The 18844-nt window shown below is 33.5% G+C and overlaps 1 protein-coding gene and 1 pseudogene across 2 annotated transcripts in view; one reads left to right on the top strand and one right to left on the bottom strand.

Moving 5' to 3' along the window:
* The window catches only part of LOC114088830 (olfactory receptor 8G50-like), a 170479-nt gene that overhangs the window by 124101 nt on the left and 27534 nt on the right, over positions 1-18844 (bottom strand). The window lies entirely within an intron of this gene.
* The window catches only part of LOC114088868 (olfactory receptor 8G50-like), a 49390-nt pseudogene that overhangs the window by 16907 nt on the left and 13639 nt on the right, over positions 1-18844 (top strand).

Raw genomic sequence — 18844 nt, forward strand, 5'->3', positions numbered from 1 at the left:
AAGTGGCAACAACACAAAAACTGTGAAGGAAATATTTATGATTATACTTACCCCTATATAACCTCCTTTTTTGGTATGCATCAAAGCTAGCTATATTGTTTCACAAATGGTCACACAGAAGCCCTATGGGGCTAATGACTGACTCTGCAGTACCACATTGTTAATTTGTTTTAGCATAATTCTAATAACCAGATGAGGAAAAAGCCACAAGAAAAACCGGGTGTCCCTCTTAAAACATGTTCCCATAGGAAAATGGTTCCACCACAGAGGATCAGATAAAGAGATGTTCTGTTTTATTGAATGGAAAGTCTCATGGTCAACAGGATGTGGTTGACCCTTAAGCTCATAAGACATGACCAGGAAAGGCTCAAACTCTGAAGTCCTCTGCAAACAGGCCCAATGATCATTATCACAGAGTTTTAAAAAATGCTATCAAGCCTCTCTAGTTAGTTGCCTGAATATTAAGATCTACTTATTCATTTTCCCTGTCCACTCTACTAAACTCTTTAACCTCCTCCATATTAATAAATATGATTCCTCTTTTCCCTCCTAGATTTTATAGAATTATCCTGTGCTCTCATCAGATCTTTTCTGTATCTTGAATATTTCTATAGGAAATTTGCTCTGTACTTCATTATCTCTCAAAACTTCATCTCATGAGATGACTTTGAAGAAAGGTAAATTATTAGATTTGGGTTCAAAGATGTCTATATCTTAATTCCAGGAACCTATGATTATATTAGGCTAAATGGCAATAGGAAATTAAAAATGCTAATGGAATTAAGTGGCTAACCAGCAAACCCCCTGAAGAGATTATTCTAGATGATTTGGGCTAGCACATGATTATAACAAAGATTCTTGTAAGTGAAGTAGGAAGGCAGAAGAAAGATTTAGGGTAATTGTTTGAGAAAAAAACCAAAGCCCTACCAACACTAATTTTTAGTACAATGGGACCTATTTTGGATTTCTAAACTTGAGAATTGTTAAGATAATAAATTTGCATTGTTTAAGCCAGTGCACCTATGGTAATTTGTTACACCAGAAATAAGAAACTAGTACAGTTTGCATACCCCTAAGCTTCACCACTGATTCAAAGCTGTCCTATGACTCTTCCTTCCTCAGCAGGGGTCTGAGAGCTGGAGGTCTGAGAGCATGGGCTCTGAGGGTTGGATTGGGTCCCTGTGAACCTCTAAGCCTCACTGAGCATATTGGCATGTCTAACTGTGGTACACGGGTCAAATATCCATAGACTTTCACTGAAACATGTCCTAGAAAAATATTGGTGTAAATACTCTGTTCCGAACTGCTCTAGGAGCACAACAGTATGTTGGCCCTGAGCAGATGTTCCCTGGCCTCACAAAACAATATACTTTTAGTGCCAAAGTTCCAGTCTGTTTGAGAATAAGAAGATAAAACTGTAAAAGAATTATTACACCTTCAGTGTGCTCCAGAAAATTTCATGTGTTAATTATAAAAATAGGGATAATAATGTATAGATTGAAAGCTAGCACACCAATAACTGAAAAAGGATTCAAAGTCATAATTTTAAAAATGCATTTATAACTGAGTATTTTAAGAATTAAGCACAATAAACCAATATAAAAAGGCTTAGTCAAATGCCTGGAAAATTGATTTTGGGATGAAACATCGAAGTTGACAATATGTATTAAAATAAATATTAGATAAATGAAGAATTAAATAATAAGAACAAAAAAAGGAAAGACAAACAAACCAAAATAATCCAGTTGAGAAAATTATTCTGTGTATTTTTTCTTACTTAGTAAAGAAAAACAGAAGGACTAGAGATGAAGCTTAGTGGTAGAGTGCTTGCCTAGGATGTATAAGGCCCTGGGTTCAGTATTTAGTACTGCAAAACAGAGGAGAGGATGGAGGGAGGAGAGGGAAAGGAAGTAAGGATGAAATGAAGGAAGGAAATAGAGTAAGGGAGAAAAAAAGAAAGGGAGGAAGGGAGTGAGTGGAAAGAAAGGAAGAAAGGGAGAGAGGAAAAGAGGTAGAATGGGATAGCAGAAGGGAGAAGAAAGAAGGGAAACCTCCCAAAGGGCCTCACTAGTGAAAGGCTGTCAATCACCATGTATTGCCAATTTCACCCAAATTGTTACAGTTCTCTACAAATAAGTACCTTACATTTAATTGTGGAAACATCTCTGACTTGTGCTATTGGACTAACATTTAATAGTTCCATAACACAAAAACTACCTTCATTTTTGGAAAATAGAAAAATTTCTGGGTAAGGAAGGTTTGTAGTATTTCATGTTTATTTCAAAAATTCTGTCCTAACTTAAACTGGAGGGAGGGGTAGCTGAGAACTAGTACCACCAGCTTTGGTTCCACACCACTCGACCTGACAACTTAGTGAGCAACCCCAAGCCCCATTCCTTGCTCTCCCAAAGGGATACACAACCCCAGAAGAAAGGCAACAAAGGTGGTATGCCATAGGCAGCGAGCGGCCATTTTTAATATTTGTCAACAGTTTTGACCTCCTCAGCAGAGACAGTCCTTTAATTTTTCATTAAACATTTATTTTTTCTTTCTTCTTTTGAGAGAGAGAGAGAGAGAGAGAGAGAGAGAGAGAGAGAGTGTTAGTTCTCTCTGTGCTGATTGACTTGTAGATATATACATTTTTTCTTTTTGTTTTCTCTTAATTTTTATCCCTGTTTTTCTTTCCTCAATTCTTATTCTCCATGTTTTGACTTAGAAGGGTAGGATTTTTCTACTGTGTGTATGTTTTGGTTTTACTTTTTGTTTGTTTTGCTCTTGTTTATATTTCCTTTCTTATTCCTTTTTCCTCTCTTCCTTTTTCATAGTCAAATTCATTGTTTTCTTCCTCTTTCATTATTTATTTTATTTCTTTTACTTAATTTAACTCATCGTTTTATAGATATCTTTTGCAACTTCTAACCTACTTTATCCATTAAACGTCTGAATAATTTAAACTTTCTTTTACCTTCCTATCCCATTTTCTTTTCTCTTATTGAACTGCAATTTTACTATCCTTAAGATAAATTTAGTTTTCATAACTACTTTACATTTCTTCAGTTATAATTACTGCAGAGGGTAAAGTTGACACCTATTGTATATTTTAATTATGGATTCGTTTGTAGCTGTTTATTGCTGTTGCTGTTGTTAAAAAACACCTTGATGTTACTCTTCTTGAAGTAATTAATATTGTGTTTGCCATAGTACGCACAAGACATTTATTCTGATGTTGTGTTTTGATTACTACTATTGTTGCTGTTGCTTATTTCCCTTTTTCTGAAATAGGCTGGGAAGAGACTGGTACACTACAAGTTCATAGAATAGAGACTAGGCAGCTGATCACCCACACCTCCACAACATGTGACCTCACCATCTTACACACACAAACTAACCCCACTCAAACTTCAAACATACTTTAACACGTAGAATCAGAGAGAGAACAACACCAGCCAATGACTGTGTCCTAAGTATGAATGACTATAGAGGAACATCAGGTCCCACTCTTGAACATTTACTCCTACAACACAATCAGAGAAATATTTCAAAATGATGGCTCAGAAAACCCCACAGAGTTATAGCAGCTCTACAAGAGTGAATTAAATTGGTAGTTCTGCAGTGACAAACTCAGAGGAACTGGAGGTGGAAACTAACACTTCAACTAAACTGAGCCTAATTGTTGAAGCTTAGAACTACAAACAACACAGATTTGCTACAAAAGACATAACTACACACCAAAGAACATCCTCACAAAGGAGGAAAAATAATCCATTTCAATAAATGCACAAGTCCAAAGCCTTTAAAAATTGATATAACAGGAAATAAATCTCCATGGAAAAGTTACAATTCCCCAATAAAGGAAATATGCATGGAACAGGATAAGATTTCAGAGAAGGATGTTATAAAATTAATTATTAAAATAATTAATGAGCTAAAAAAGAATTAATAGATGAATTAAGGAATTAATTGAGAGAGTAAATAGAGGAAGTGAAAGACCAAATAATAAAGACAGCGAGAATCTGAAAATAAGCCAATTAGAACTCCTGAGAATAAATAACACAATAAATCAAATAAAAATTTTAATTGATGGGGCTGGGGATGTGGCTCAAGCGGTAGCACGCTCGCCTGGCATGTGTGCCGCCCGGGTTCGATCCTCAGCACCACATACAAACAAAGATGTTGTGTCCGCCGAAAACTAAAAAATAAATATTAAAAATTCTCTCTCTCTCTCTCTCTCTCTCTCTCTCTCTCTCTCTCTAAAAAAAAAAAAAAAAATTAATTGAAAGTATCACCAACAGATTAGATTATGTAGAAAACAGAGCCCCAGGCCAGGAAGGCAGGGTATTTGAATTGGAACACCCAGGAGACTGTTAAAAAAAAAAAACATGATTGGAATGTATAAGAACCCAGGGACAGCATTAAGAGACCACATGTAAGTCATTGTGATACACAGGAACATAGAAATATGGGCTAATGGCATTAGGTTTATATTATCTTGGCCTGTTGAACATTGTGAAAGAATATATGGAGAATGAACCAGAAGATTTCTGAAACTGTGTATTTTTGTGTCTGGAAAATGTCAAAAGTGACATCATTGTTATTAATGGGAAAGACTGGCTAAAAACAGCAATGTTTTTTAAGCTGTAAATAAGTGAAAAAATTCTTTGTTCAGCAAAAATGCCCTGTGCAACCAGGGATGGCTGAAATACATTATACTGAGATTCTGGAAACCTGGGTTCTAATTTTTATCTCTAACTAGTAAAGTAACTTTCACCAGCTCAATAAATCTCTCTATGTTTATTTCCTTACTTTTAAAACCAGAGAAGCAATACTTGTTTTTTTTTAACTTTCTAGATTGATTCCTGATTTGACTGAAATAAAACATGCAGAAATCTTTTGAACTATATTACACAGCATACAAATGGAAGTTAATAATAATTGCTAACTTTGTGACTCTTTATTTTAAATGATGTCCTTGCTCAAAGTGGGTCACTCCTCTTACTTCAATTACCTCAAACTGATCATAAGTCCATTTTTCCCCTGGAATTATGCAGCCAAACTTCATCTACTATTGGTCTCTTAAGTCTTTACAAGTTTTGTTTTCTACGCCGTTTTATGTTGACCAAATCGATCTTGTTGTCATTCAGTAGTTTTTTGGAAACATGAATATCATCTATGAAACACATTTTCTTGTGTTTCATGTAGAATTAAATTGACATAAAATATATGTCTATATTGGAGAATGCACAATGTTCCCAGACCTTGTTCTTAGCCATATGTTTTTGTAAACTCAGTTATTCATGAATTATAGGTAATATTAATAAAATTGTGAATGATATTAAAAAAGAAATTTTTCAGAGATGTAATATGAGAAATAATTAAAAACATTAGGAATGAGATGGACATCCACATACAGAAGGCATTTAAAATCCAAGACAGCCAAGATCAAAAACTTCTCCAAGACATCATAATCAAAATGGTAAACATATATATTAAGGATAGAATATTAAAAGCTGAAAGAGAAATATATCATACTACATTTAGAGATAGACAAATTAAAACTCACTTAAGACTTCTTAACTCAGACTCTTGAAGCCATAAGGACTTGAAATGAGATAATTTAAGCTCTGAAAGAAAATAGTTGTCAGCAAATATTGTTAAAGCTATTATTCTGAATCAAAGAAGAAATAAAAAACTTTTCATGATAGGAATAAACTAAAGGAATTCATGACAACTAAACTGGCACTACAGAAAATATGTAAAGATATACTACACAAAGAAGAACTGAAAGATAAATTCCAGAGCTCTCAAATATATAAAGTTATTCACAAGGGTAATTAAACAAATAAAAACTAAGAAATTATATCTCTGAAGTAAGCCAAAATGAAAATCAGGGAAAAAATTTATAGCAAAACCATGAAAGACCAAAAATCATTAAAATCAGAGAAAAAATTAAAAATAAAAGAATACAAAGGATCACTGCAACAGAGTTGGTTACTTGAAAATATAACAAATATTGATAAACACTTAACCAAACTAATCAAAGAATGAGCGATAAGACACAAATCAACAAAAATAAACATGAAAATGAAGACATCACCCAAGACATTTTTGAAAGCCATAGGTTCATTGGAACTATTTTGAAAATTTATATTTCAATTAATTGGAAAATCTAGAAAGTATTGAAAAAAATTTCTATATATACATGACAAACTAAAATTTAACCAAGAGGAGATAGAAAACCTAAACAAATCAGTATCAATGAGTAAGATTGAAGCAGTAATAATAAGCTTCCTAACAAAGCATAGCCCAGGATCAGATGGGTTCTCAGCTGAGTTTTGCCAAACCTTTAGAGAAGAACTAATGGCAGTTCTCTTCAAATTACTGTGTGAAATAAAAAGAAAGGGAACGCTCTCAAAATTATTCTATAAAGCCAGTAGCACCTTGATACTGAAATGAGATGAAGACACATCATGGAAGGAAGTTAAAGACCAATAGCCCTGCCTGATGAATGTTGATGTAAAAATACATAGAAAATATTAGCAAACCATATTTAAAAACTCATTAGGATGATTGTATACCAGGATGAAGTTGGATTCACCTAAAATGCAAGGGTGGATCTATATATATATATATATATATACGTATATACATATATATATATATATATATATATATATATATATATATGCAATTGATCACATAAATAAAATCAAAGACAAAATTACAAAATGCCCTTAATAAGTACAGAAAAAAAAAATCTCTTGAAAAAGTTCAGCACCTATTCATGCTAAAAATGCTGAAAAAACTAGGGATAGACAGAACTTACCTCAGCATCACAGAGGCTATATATGACAAACTCAAAGCCAATAGTGAATGGAGAAAAACTGCATGTATTTCCTTGAAAATCAGGAGAAAGGCAAGGATATCTACTGTCACCACTTCCATTCAAGGTAATTCTTGAAACTCTAGCTAAAGGAACCAGGCAAGAGAATAAACTTCAAGGGAAGCAAATTTTAAAACAAGATTATTATATTTCTGCTTGCTTATGACATGATAGAAGACACAAAAACTCCTCCAGAAGACTTCTAAAGATGATAAACAAAATAACAGGATATAAGATCAACATGCAAAAATTAATTGCTTTCTTGTACTCTAACAATGAATCTGCTATGAAAGAAATCAACTACTCCATTCATAATTGTGTCCAAAAATGACTTATAAATAAATCTAACCAAGGAAGCAAAGGATGTATACAGTGAAAATTATAAAACATGGAAGACAGAAGTACTAAAAGACCCTAGAATATGGAAAGACCTACCATGTTCATGGATAAATATAATTAATGTAATCAAAGTGACTATACTATCAAAAGCAATCTACAGATTCAATGCAATTTACATTGCATTCCAATGCAAGTATCAATGACATTAATACAGAGAAATAAGAGATCTAGAATAGGTAAACTAATCATGAGTAATAAGAGCAATGTCAGAGGTGTCACAATATCTGATACAAATTACACTATAGTTCTACAGTAACAAAAACAACTCAACTAGTATTGACATCAAAACAGACATGAAGGCCAATAGGATAGAAGACAGATACAAACTCACATAGTCATATGATAGTTAACAAAGGGGCCAAAAACATATACTGGAGCAAAGGTAGACTTTTAAACAAATGGTATTATAAAAACTGGATATCCATATTTCAATGAAACTAGATTCTGACCTCTCACCCTGCACAAAAATTAACTCAAATACTTAGTAATTAGACCATAAATAGCTAAACTGCTAAAAGAAAATATAGGGGAACACTGTAACACATTGACACAGGAACCATCTTCCTTAATAAGACTTCTAAAGCTCAAGAAATAATATCAAGAATTGATAAATGGAATGTCACTAAATTCAAATTTTTTTTCTCTACATCATGGAAACAATTAAGAACATGAAGAGACAGTCTAGAGAATGTGAGAATTCTTTGTTAGCTGTTTGTCTGACAAAGGATTAATACTCAGAATATATAATGAACTCAAAAACCTATACCCCCAGTATACTAATAACCCACAGTAGATCTAACTTGACAATAGACCTAAATACTAATAACCCACAATAGATCTAAGTTGACAATTGATCTAAAAAGATATTCCTCCAAAGAAGAAATAAAAATGGCTAACAAATATATGAAAAACTGTTCAATATCCTTAACAATAAGAAATATGTAAATCACAACAACATTGAGAGTCCATCTCAGCACAGAATGTCAGTCATCAAGAATTCAAATAACAAAAATTGCTGGTGAGGATGTGGGGGAAATGGTACACTTACACATTGTTGGTGGAGCTGAAAAATAGTATAAAAACTTTGAAAAGCACATGGATATTCTTCAAAAGACTAGGAATTAACCACTATATGGCACAGCTATTTCACTACTTGGTATTTATCCAATGAACTAAAATCAGCCTACTATAGTGATTCATGCATATCAATGTTTATAGCAACACAATCTATAATAGCCAGTTATGGAAACAGTCTAAGTGTTCATCAATGGAAAATGGATACAGAAAATGTGATACACACACACACTCTGTCTCTCTCACACACACACACACACAATGGATTTCTACTTAACGATAAAGAAGAATAAACTTTTGTCATTTGTAGGTAAATGGATGGAACTGGGAGCATTATGCTAAGTGAAATAAGCTAGAGTCAGAGAGTGAAGGGTTGGAAATTTTTCATTTTTTTTCTTATATTCAGACACTAGAGAGAAAAAAAAGAATGGAGAATAGAAGTGGGGAAGTAGAAAGATGAAAAATTTGGAAATGTAATTCACCAAATTGTACTGTGTGAATATATGACTATATTACAATTCATTTCAATTTCATGTATAATTATTATGCACCAATTAAAAAGTAAACACACAGAAGGAAAACCAATAGATGGGAAGAAGAGGATCAGGGGAAGGTGTCAGGGAGGGAAAGTGCTCCAAACAAATCAAGATACCACATTATTAGAATCCATGGCCAGCACAGCAGGTGAAAGGACAGAGAAGGAGGTCAGGATATACATACTTAAAATGTTCTGTGAATTAAAGAATGATATAAGAGGGCAAATACAGGCAGCAATGGATTATTTTGACAAAGAGCTACATAAGCAAATGCAGGAAGCAAAAAATTACTTCAATAGGGAGACAGAGGTTCTAAAGAAAAAAAAACAAACAGAAATCCTTAAAATGAAAGGAACAATAAACCAAATTGAAAGCATCACCAACAGATTAAACCACTTATAAGACAGAACCTCAGACAATGAAGACAAATTATATAATCTTGAAAAGAATGTAGACCACATAGTGAAAATGGTAAGAAACCATGAGCATAACATTCAAGAAATATGGGATAGCATAAAAAGACCAAATTTAATAGTTATTGGAATATAGGAAGGCATAGAGTTTCAACCCAAAGGAATGAACAATCTCTTCAATGAAATAATATCAGAAAATTTTCCAAACATGAAGAACAAATTGGAAAACCAAATTCAAGAGGCTTACAGGACACCAAATGTACAAAATCACAACAGATCCACACCAAGGCACATTATGATGAAAATGCCTAACATACAGAATAAGGAGAGAATATTAAAAGCCACAAGAGAAAGAAATCACATTACATACAGGGGGAAAACAATTAGGTTATGTGACGATTTTTGAACCCAGAGCTTGAAAGCTAGAAGATCCTGGAACAACATATATCAAGCTCTGAAAGAAAATGGATGCCAGCCAAGAATTTTGTATCCAGCCAAATTAAGCTTTAGATTTGATGAAGAAATAAAAACCTTCCATGATAACAAAAAAAAAAGTAAAAGAATTTACAACTAGAAATCCTGTACTACAGAATATCCTTGGTAAAATATTCTATCAAGAGGAAATAATAAACAACAATGAAAAGCAGAAGAGGGAGCTATTACACTAAAGGAAAAGCTAATCAAAGAAGAAACCAAGTCAAGTTAAATAATAAAAATAAGCAAAAATAGCTGGGAATACAAATCCTGTCTCAATAATAACTCTGAATGTTAACAGCCTAATCTCACCAATCAAAAGACATAGGCTAGCTGATTGAATTAAAAAAAAAGACCCAACAATATGCTTCCCCCAGGAGACTCATCTTATAGGAAAAGACAGCCACAGACTGAAGGTGAAAGATTGGGAATAACCTTACCACTCATGGGGACTGTGGATGCAAGCAAGGTTTCCATCCTCATATCAAATAAAATAGACTTTAAGCTAAAGTTAATCAAAAGGGATAGAGAAGAACATTTCATACCGCTCAAGGTAAACATACACCAATAAGACATAACAATTATAAATATAATTGCTCCCAAATAATGGAGCATCTATGTTCATCAAACAAACTCTTTTCAAGTTCAAGAGTCAAATTGAGCACAACACAATAATTCTAAGTGACTTTAACACACCTCTTTCACCTCTAGATATATCTGTCAAATAAAAGCTGAACAAAGAAACTATAAACCTCAATAACACAATCAATAACTTAGGCTTAACTGACATTTATAGAATATTTCATTCTTCAATGAGCAAATACAATTTCTTCTCAGCAGCACATGGATCCTTCTCTAAAATAGATCATATATTATGCCAAAAGCAATTTTTAATAAATACAAAAAAGTAGAGATACTACCCTGCTCTCCATTAAATCACAATGGAATAAAATTGGAAATCAATGATAAATTAATAAATAAAAACTACTCCAGCACCCGGAGACTAAATAATATGCTACTGAATGAACAATGGGTTGCAAAAGACATCAAGAAGGTGAGTAAAAAAAATCCTAGAAGTAAATGAGAACACTGATACAACATTATCAAAATCTCTGAGATACTATGAAGGCAGTACTTACAGGAAAGTACATTGCATGGAATTCATCCCGTAAAAGAAGAAAAAGTCAACAAATAAATGACCTAACATAAATGTCCTCGAAGAAGAAGTCAACACCAAAAGCAGTAGAAGATAGGAATAATTAAAATCAGACCTGAATTTAATGAAATTGAAACAAAAGAAACAATTAGAAAAATTGATAAAACAAAAGGAACAATTAGAAAAATTGATAAAACAAAAAGTTGGTTTTATGAAAAACATAAATAAAATTGACAAATCCTTAGATACCCTAACAAAGAGAAGGAGAAAGAAAACTCAAATCACTAACATATGTAATGAAAAAGGAAATATCACAACAGGCATTACAGAATTACAGAAGAGAATTAGAAATTATTTTGAAAACTTGTACTCTAATAAAATAGAGAATATTGAAGGCATTGACAAATTTCTAAAGTCATATGAGTTGCCAATATTGAATCAGGATTATATACACATTTTAAACAGATCATTTTCAAACAAGATAATAGAAGATGCCATCAGAAGCCTAACAACCAAGAAAAGCCCAAGAGAAGATGGATACTCAGATGAGTTCCACAAGACCTCTAAAGAAGAACTAATACCTATATTCTACAAATTATTTTATGAAATAGACAAAGAAGGAACACTTCCAAACTCAATTTATGAGGCCAATAGAATCCTGATTCTAAAACAGGCAAAGACATATCAAAGAAAGAAAATTTCAGATCAATATCTATAATGAATATATGTGCAAAAATTCTCAATAAAATTCTGGCAAACAGAATACAAAAACATATAAAAAATAGTGCACCATGATCAACTGGGGTTCATTCAGGGAGGCAAGATTGGTTCAAAATACGGAAATCAATAAACATAATTCATCACATCAATAGACTTAAAGAATCATATGATCATCTCAATTAATGCAGGAAAAAAAAAATTTGACAAAATGCAGCACCCAATCATGTTCAAAACACAAGAAGAACTAGGGAATAGGAACATATCTCAACATCATAAAAGGTATCTATGCTAAGCCCCAGGCCAACAGCATTCTAAATGGAGAAAAAATGAAAGCATTCCCTCTAAAAATTGGAACAAGACAGGAATCCCCTCTTTCCCCACTTCTATTTAACATAGTACTTGAAACACTGGCAAGAGCAATTAGACAGACGATAGAAATTAAAGGGATACAGATAATAGGATAAAAAGAACTCAAATTAGCACTATTTGTCAATGGTATGATTCTATACCTAGAAGACCCAAAAAATTCCACAAGAAAATTTCTAGAACTAGTAAATTCAGCAATGTAGCAGGATACAAAATCAACACCCATAAATCAAAGGCATTTCTGTATATCAATGACAAATACTCTAAAAGGAAACAAGGAAAACTACCCCATTTACGATAACATCAAAAATAAATAAATAAATAAAATCCTTGGGATTCAACCTAATGAAAGAGGTGAAGACCTCTACAACAAAAACTACAGAGTACTAAACAAAGAAATTTTAAAAAGATCTTAGAAGATGGAAAGATCTCCTTTGCTCTTAAATAGGCAGAATTGATATTATTAAAATGATCATACTACAAAAATCACTATACATATTTAATGCAATTCCTATCAAAATCCCAATGACAATCCTTAGCTAGAAGAGTGAAGCAGGTGGTATCACTATACTATACCTTAAACTGTACTACAGAGCAATAGTAACAAAACTGCATAGTATTGGCACCAAAATAGACTGGTAGACCAATGGTACATAAATGTGGATACCAGAGACTATCCCACAAAATTACAGTTATCTTATATTAGACAAAGGTGGCAAAAAATACAATGGAGAAAAGATAGCCTCTTCAACAAATGGTGCTGGGAAAACTGGAAATCCATATGCAACAAAATGAAATTAAACCCCTATCTCTCACCATGCACAAAACTCAAAGTGGATCAAAGACATACAAATCAAATCAGACACTTCACTTATTAGAAGAAAAAGTAGCCCCAAATCTCTATCATGTCAGATTAGGCCCATACTTCCTTAATAAGACTCCTATAGCACAAGAATTAAAATCAAGAATCGATAAATAGGATGGGTTCAAACCAAAAAGCTTCTTGGCAAGAGAAACAATCAGTGAGGTGAATAGAGAACCTACATCTTGTGAGCAAATTTTTACTACTAGCATATCAGATAAAGAACTAATCTCTAGGGTATATAAAGAACTCAAAGAGCTAAACACCAAAAAAAAAAAAAACAACAACAACAAACAAACAACTACCAAATAGCCAATCAATAAATGGCTCAAGGAACTGAACTAACACTTCTCAGAAGGTGATATACAATTGATCAACTCAAATATATGAAAAAAATGTTCAACATCTCTAGCAATTAAAGAAATGCAAATCAAACCTACTCTAAGATTTCATCTCACTCCAGTCAGAATGGAAACTATTATGAAGATGAACATCAATAAGTGTTGGTGAGGATGTGGGGAAAAAGGCACACTCATACATTGCTGGTGAGACTGCAAATTGATGAAGCCAATATGGAAAGCAGTATGGAGATTCCTTGGAAAGTTGGATATGGAACCACCATTTGACCCAGCTATCCCACTCCTCAGTCTATATCCAAAGGACTTAAAGGGTTTTTTTTTATCTTATTATTTTTTTTTGGTGGGGTTCTTTTTTTTGTCTTTTTTGGAACTGGGGGTCGAACCCAGGGCTTTGAGAATGCAAGGCAGACGCTTTGCCACTGAGCTACATCCCAGCCCCCAAAGGACTTAAAAATAGCATACTACAGGGACAAAGTCACATCAATGTTTATAGAAGCAATTCAAAATAGCTAAACTGTGGAACTACTCTAGATGCCATTCAGTAGATGAATGGATAAAGAAAATGAGGTATATATTCATAATGAAATATTACTCAGCAATAAAAGAGAATAAAATCATGGCATTTGCAGGTAAATGGATTTGGTTGAAGAACATAGTGCTAAGTGAAGTTAGTCAATCTCAAAAAAATGCTGAATATTTTCTTTGATATAAAGAGGCTGATTCATAGTGGGGTTGGGAGGGGGAGCATGGGAGGATTAGATGAACTCTAGATAGGGCGAAGGGATTGGAGGGGGAAGGAAGGAAAGATGGGGGTTAAAAAGATGGTGGAATGAGATGAATATAATTACCCTAAGTACATGTATGAAGACATGAAATATGTGAATATACTTTATATACAACCAGATATGAAAATTGTGTTGTATATATGTAATGTGAATTGTAATGCATTCTGCTGTCATATATAATAAATTAGAATAAATAAATAAATAGAATTGAGGGTCCTATTTTTATCCTCTGCTTCCCTTTGGTCTGTGATTCTAAAGAATAGAGCACACAAGCTTACCTCTGGCTAATTAGATCATTGGATCTCCTGATCTGTTCCTTGTTTTCTGCACTAAGAGGGAAGCGATCATGGCCCTCTCCTTTTTAGCTTAGTTTTACAGATAATGGACATTCTGATCTAGTCATAGATCTACGATGCAATCTAAGAAGTCAGTAAACCGCAACAATAATTTTCTTCCTTTGGAAATCTGCACAGCCTCTGTATTCTGCAAACTACTCCACTGCCCCCAGGTAGATACAAAAGCTTCTCCAATCTTAGCACACAAAATGAACAGATCTTCCTGGGTTTAGGCATCATGTGCTATTTGTGTTTGGAGGGGTCAGGATAAGGCAGTAAATTTGTTCTAAAAATTTCTTGGCAATTTAGAAAAAAATTACAATCTCTTTATAAAAGTTATCAATAAAGATGTTCCCTACCATACTGATAATATGATTTGAAAAAAATCATAAGCAACTGAAATAGTGAACAGAGACAAAAACTGAACAAAACTTTACACCCAATTATTTGAGTTGTAAGCATGGATTAGACTATGAATTTAATTTTAATTGCTATGAATAAGTGTGATTATTGCAATCTGATAAAACATGTTTTGTTTAAAAATAAGATTGCAGAATAAAGTTCAATATTTCAAAAATGTTTTATCTGTTACATAAAATTATCTAATGATGTTCATCTAGCTCCTGGAAATGACCATTCTACTTTCTGTTTCTATAATATTGACTATTTTAGATGCTTCCTATGAATAGAATGATACAGAATTTTTCTTTTTCTTTTCTTGCAAACTTATTTTCCTTAGCATAGAGTCTTCAAGATCCAATCATGTTTTATTTTTGTATTTTCTTTTTTTATTGGTTGCTCAAAACATTACAATGCTCTTGACATATCATATTTCATACATTTGATTCAAGTGGGCTATGAACTCCCATTTTTACCACATGTACAGATTGCAGGATCATATTGGTTGTTTTTGTAAATCACAGTAAATTTTCCTTTTCTAAAGCTGAATAGTATTCTAAGGTATGTCCATAGCAAAGTTTCTATATCCACTCATTTATTGCCAGCTATTTGGTTGTTTCCCTCTCTCAGCCACGGAGAATAATGCTGCATGAACACAGAACTGCAGGTCTCTCTTTGTGATCCTGATGACAATTTCTTTGGATATGTGTCCAGCATGTATTGCTGGACCTTATGGTCCCATTTTCATTATTAGATGAGAAACACAGCCATCTAGGTGTTGTGGGAGGTGTAAATATGGGTTAGATGTAAATCTGGTCATCGTGGTTATTCTCTCCAAGAGGAAGCAGAGGGGCTCTGGTTTCCCTAATGGTTTCCAGTCCTGTCTCCTTTGTTTAATCTTTGGTGACTCAGGTTATTTTCTCACAACACTTATTTATACTTTTGGATGTGTTGGTTGACAATTTGAGTCACTAAAATTGATATTTTCATAGAAACTTGGTAAGAATGTATATGCACATTACTAAATATTTGCATTTTGTGTTTTAGATATGTCAACTTCAACTGTTGCTACTACAAAGCAGGAATTAACTGAGTTGGACAGAGGCATATTTTTAAATGCCTAAATCTATATGGGGACATGCTTATATTCAAATTCAGGTATATTGCAGTTTTTGGATACAATGATCCACTTCCTTTCAATGATATTTAACTTTCAGTGAAGAAGACACAAGAAAAAAATAGCTTCTCAAGTGACTTTAGGCAAGCTATGGCCTCTGTTGCTATATTTAAAAAACAACAAATAATATAAATAAAGGTTTGAACCTTATTGTGTTCAAGATTTTTTTTCTCATTTTCAAGTTTCAAGTAAAATTGGAATCTGCAGAATGAGGGATTGAATTACTTATTAAGAGGAGTAACCACTGGTCTAATAACTAATAGAATAAAAATTCTTTTTGCCGCAGTCCGGCTGCAGCAAAATAACCCGGGGGGAAAGAACAACTTGTGTACGTTGATACAGCAGGAGTGGAAGCCATTTATTGCAGGACAGGAGCAGTATTTATACATTCCACACAGCTTATCTAATTAACATAAACTAGATACAGCAGTCAACCAATAAGGAATCTCCACACTTAATGGCATTAACATAAACTAGATACAGCAGTCAACCAATAAGGAATCTCCACACTTAATGGCTCGCTGACTCACAAACCACTCCCTCTGGCATTTTGTCAGGCGCCATCCTGACTTGTTTACAGACTCTAACACTTTTTTTTAAAGTTTGAACAAATTATAGTGGGTGATTTTATTTCATCTCTGCCTAGAAACATTAGGCTGGCTGGTGGCCTCTTGTTTTGTGTTTCTAAGGCTTTTCCTCACATTTTTAAAATGGGGAGCTTTCTATCAACCCACCTCCAAGGTTGTAGCCACATCTAGTCTCAGCTCTATTATTTCCTTGAGATCAAAATGCTCTATTCCATGAGATGCCCCTGCCCCCCAACTCATTTTCAAACCTGTTACAAGAAGCAAACTTCAATGCTATGTCCTGGACTCTCAGGTGAGCAGAAACCCTGAGATTGATTATTATGTTGTGTTGTCTCTCTTGGATTCTTAGAGGATGCTGAGTTACTTCATCATGAATAAAAAATAATTCTTAGTCTTTACTAATAATGAGTACCATAGATTTTTGTTCTTTCCGGGTACATGTTCAAGTCAGGAAAAGAGTACTTACTTTACTTCTAAGTTAGTGATATCATTTATTGTTATGCAGTAATGATATCTTTATTTTGACTCTTTCTGTTCTTGGGTTAAAATCAGTTCCATTTGTAGTCATCTGATTTGTGCACTCAGAATAAGGCCCAGAGCATCCATCCTCCATGATACCTGATTCACTCTCTGTTGCTCTGACCACTCACCTTCTTGGTATGGATGGAAAGGGAGACTCAGTCACTCTTTATTATTCCCTTTCTTATTTGGGTGGTCGCCAGCAGGAGAAGGTTGTCTTTCTTGTCAACATTAGACACAGGCTGCTCTCTACTGCCCTCTACCTACTGAGGAAGTGTGTTCAGAAAAAGGCCCATTTTAAGAGGACAGAACAGATAGTCCTATTATGATAAATAATTTATAAAATCATATACCACGTAGTAAAATTTTAGCCAACAATGAAACACAATACTATGCTGGTCCCATAAGGTCATGCCATTTGTTGAGAAATGCAGAACTATGCTTTCAGGTCCTTTGGTTCTGTTTTTTACCAAAGGCTGTGCTTGTGTAGGCTGTTCACTTATCTATTTCCTCCCATTTGCAGGAAGCTTTTGCATTTATATAAACACATTCTCAGGTAGTATATAATTGCAGTGAATTCTTGTGAAGATACTCTGTAACTTTTAAATTCTGTTTCTTAGATGAAGAAGATAATGTTCAGTAAAATTGCTTTTTTTTTTCTACAGTGGGGATTGGGGTTATGATTTGTGGCAAATTTATTATTATAAACTCAATTTCTTTAATAGATACAGGACTATTCACACTGCCTATCTCTTCTTGAGTATTTTTTTTTTATGAAAGTTGGTATTCTTTCATACACATTATCATAAGTCTAGGTCTGCCCTCTGTGGGCTATGGCTCTTCCTGTCAAATTAGTTTTGGAAACAATTGCACTGATATTTGGATTGGTCCTGTGTGTGGAACAACTTGTGCATTAGGAACCTGGAAGGTTGACCCCTAGTTCTGTAACCTGAACCTTTTGTACACTGTTTAAGAATAGGTCCATGTGAGTACAACACAGAGGTAAGCACAGAGGTCCATATACAAACTTTGTGAGACTGGTTCTTTTGACTCTGAACATTGCCAGAGAACTATACTTTTATTTATCAGTTACAACTTAATGAAGCTGAGGGACAAGGGAAAAGGAAAAGAAAGAAAGTAGTCACACCCAGAAATAAAAACACTATATGACATTACTTATATTCTGATCCTAAAATAAATGGATTCATAGAAACAGGGTAGAGAAGTGCTAAGCAGAGGTGGGAAAATGAAGAGATAAAGGTCATGTCAGGTGAATAAGACTAGAGATCTTTCTGCAGCATGGTGACTATGGTCAATAATATTGTATTTACACAGGAAATTTGCCAAGAAAACAATTTCAGATCTTTTTATCTAGACACACACAAATACACAAAGAAACTGACAAAAGATAAATATGTTAATTCCCTTGATTTTAATAACCATTTTACCATGAATATCAGAACATTGATGCCTAAAATATTTAAAATTAAGAAATTTATGGTCTGTAAAATAAATTTTTAAACATAAAATATTTGTCATAAATAAACCATAATAAACATAAGAATATACAAATCAAAGAAATTAAAGAGAATGTCCAATATAGATGACTTATTACTTGTAATATTTTGGACTATACACTTTATGTATTCATATTGCTTATTTGCTAAGGCGTGTGTAGTTTATCTTCATTCAAGTACCTATGATACCCTTTAGCATATCATAGAGGTACTTATGTGGAAATCAGAAACACCACTTCTGTTCTTGAGCACCTTACCGAGTACAATATAATATAATGTGTAATGT

This window comes from Marmota flaviventris, chromosome 9, assembly GCF_047511675.1.
Source record: "Marmota flaviventris isolate mMarFla1 chromosome 9, mMarFla1.hap1, whole genome shotgun sequence".
Classification (NCBI taxonomy): Eukaryota; Metazoa; Chordata; class Mammalia; order Rodentia; family Sciuridae; genus Marmota; species Marmota flaviventris.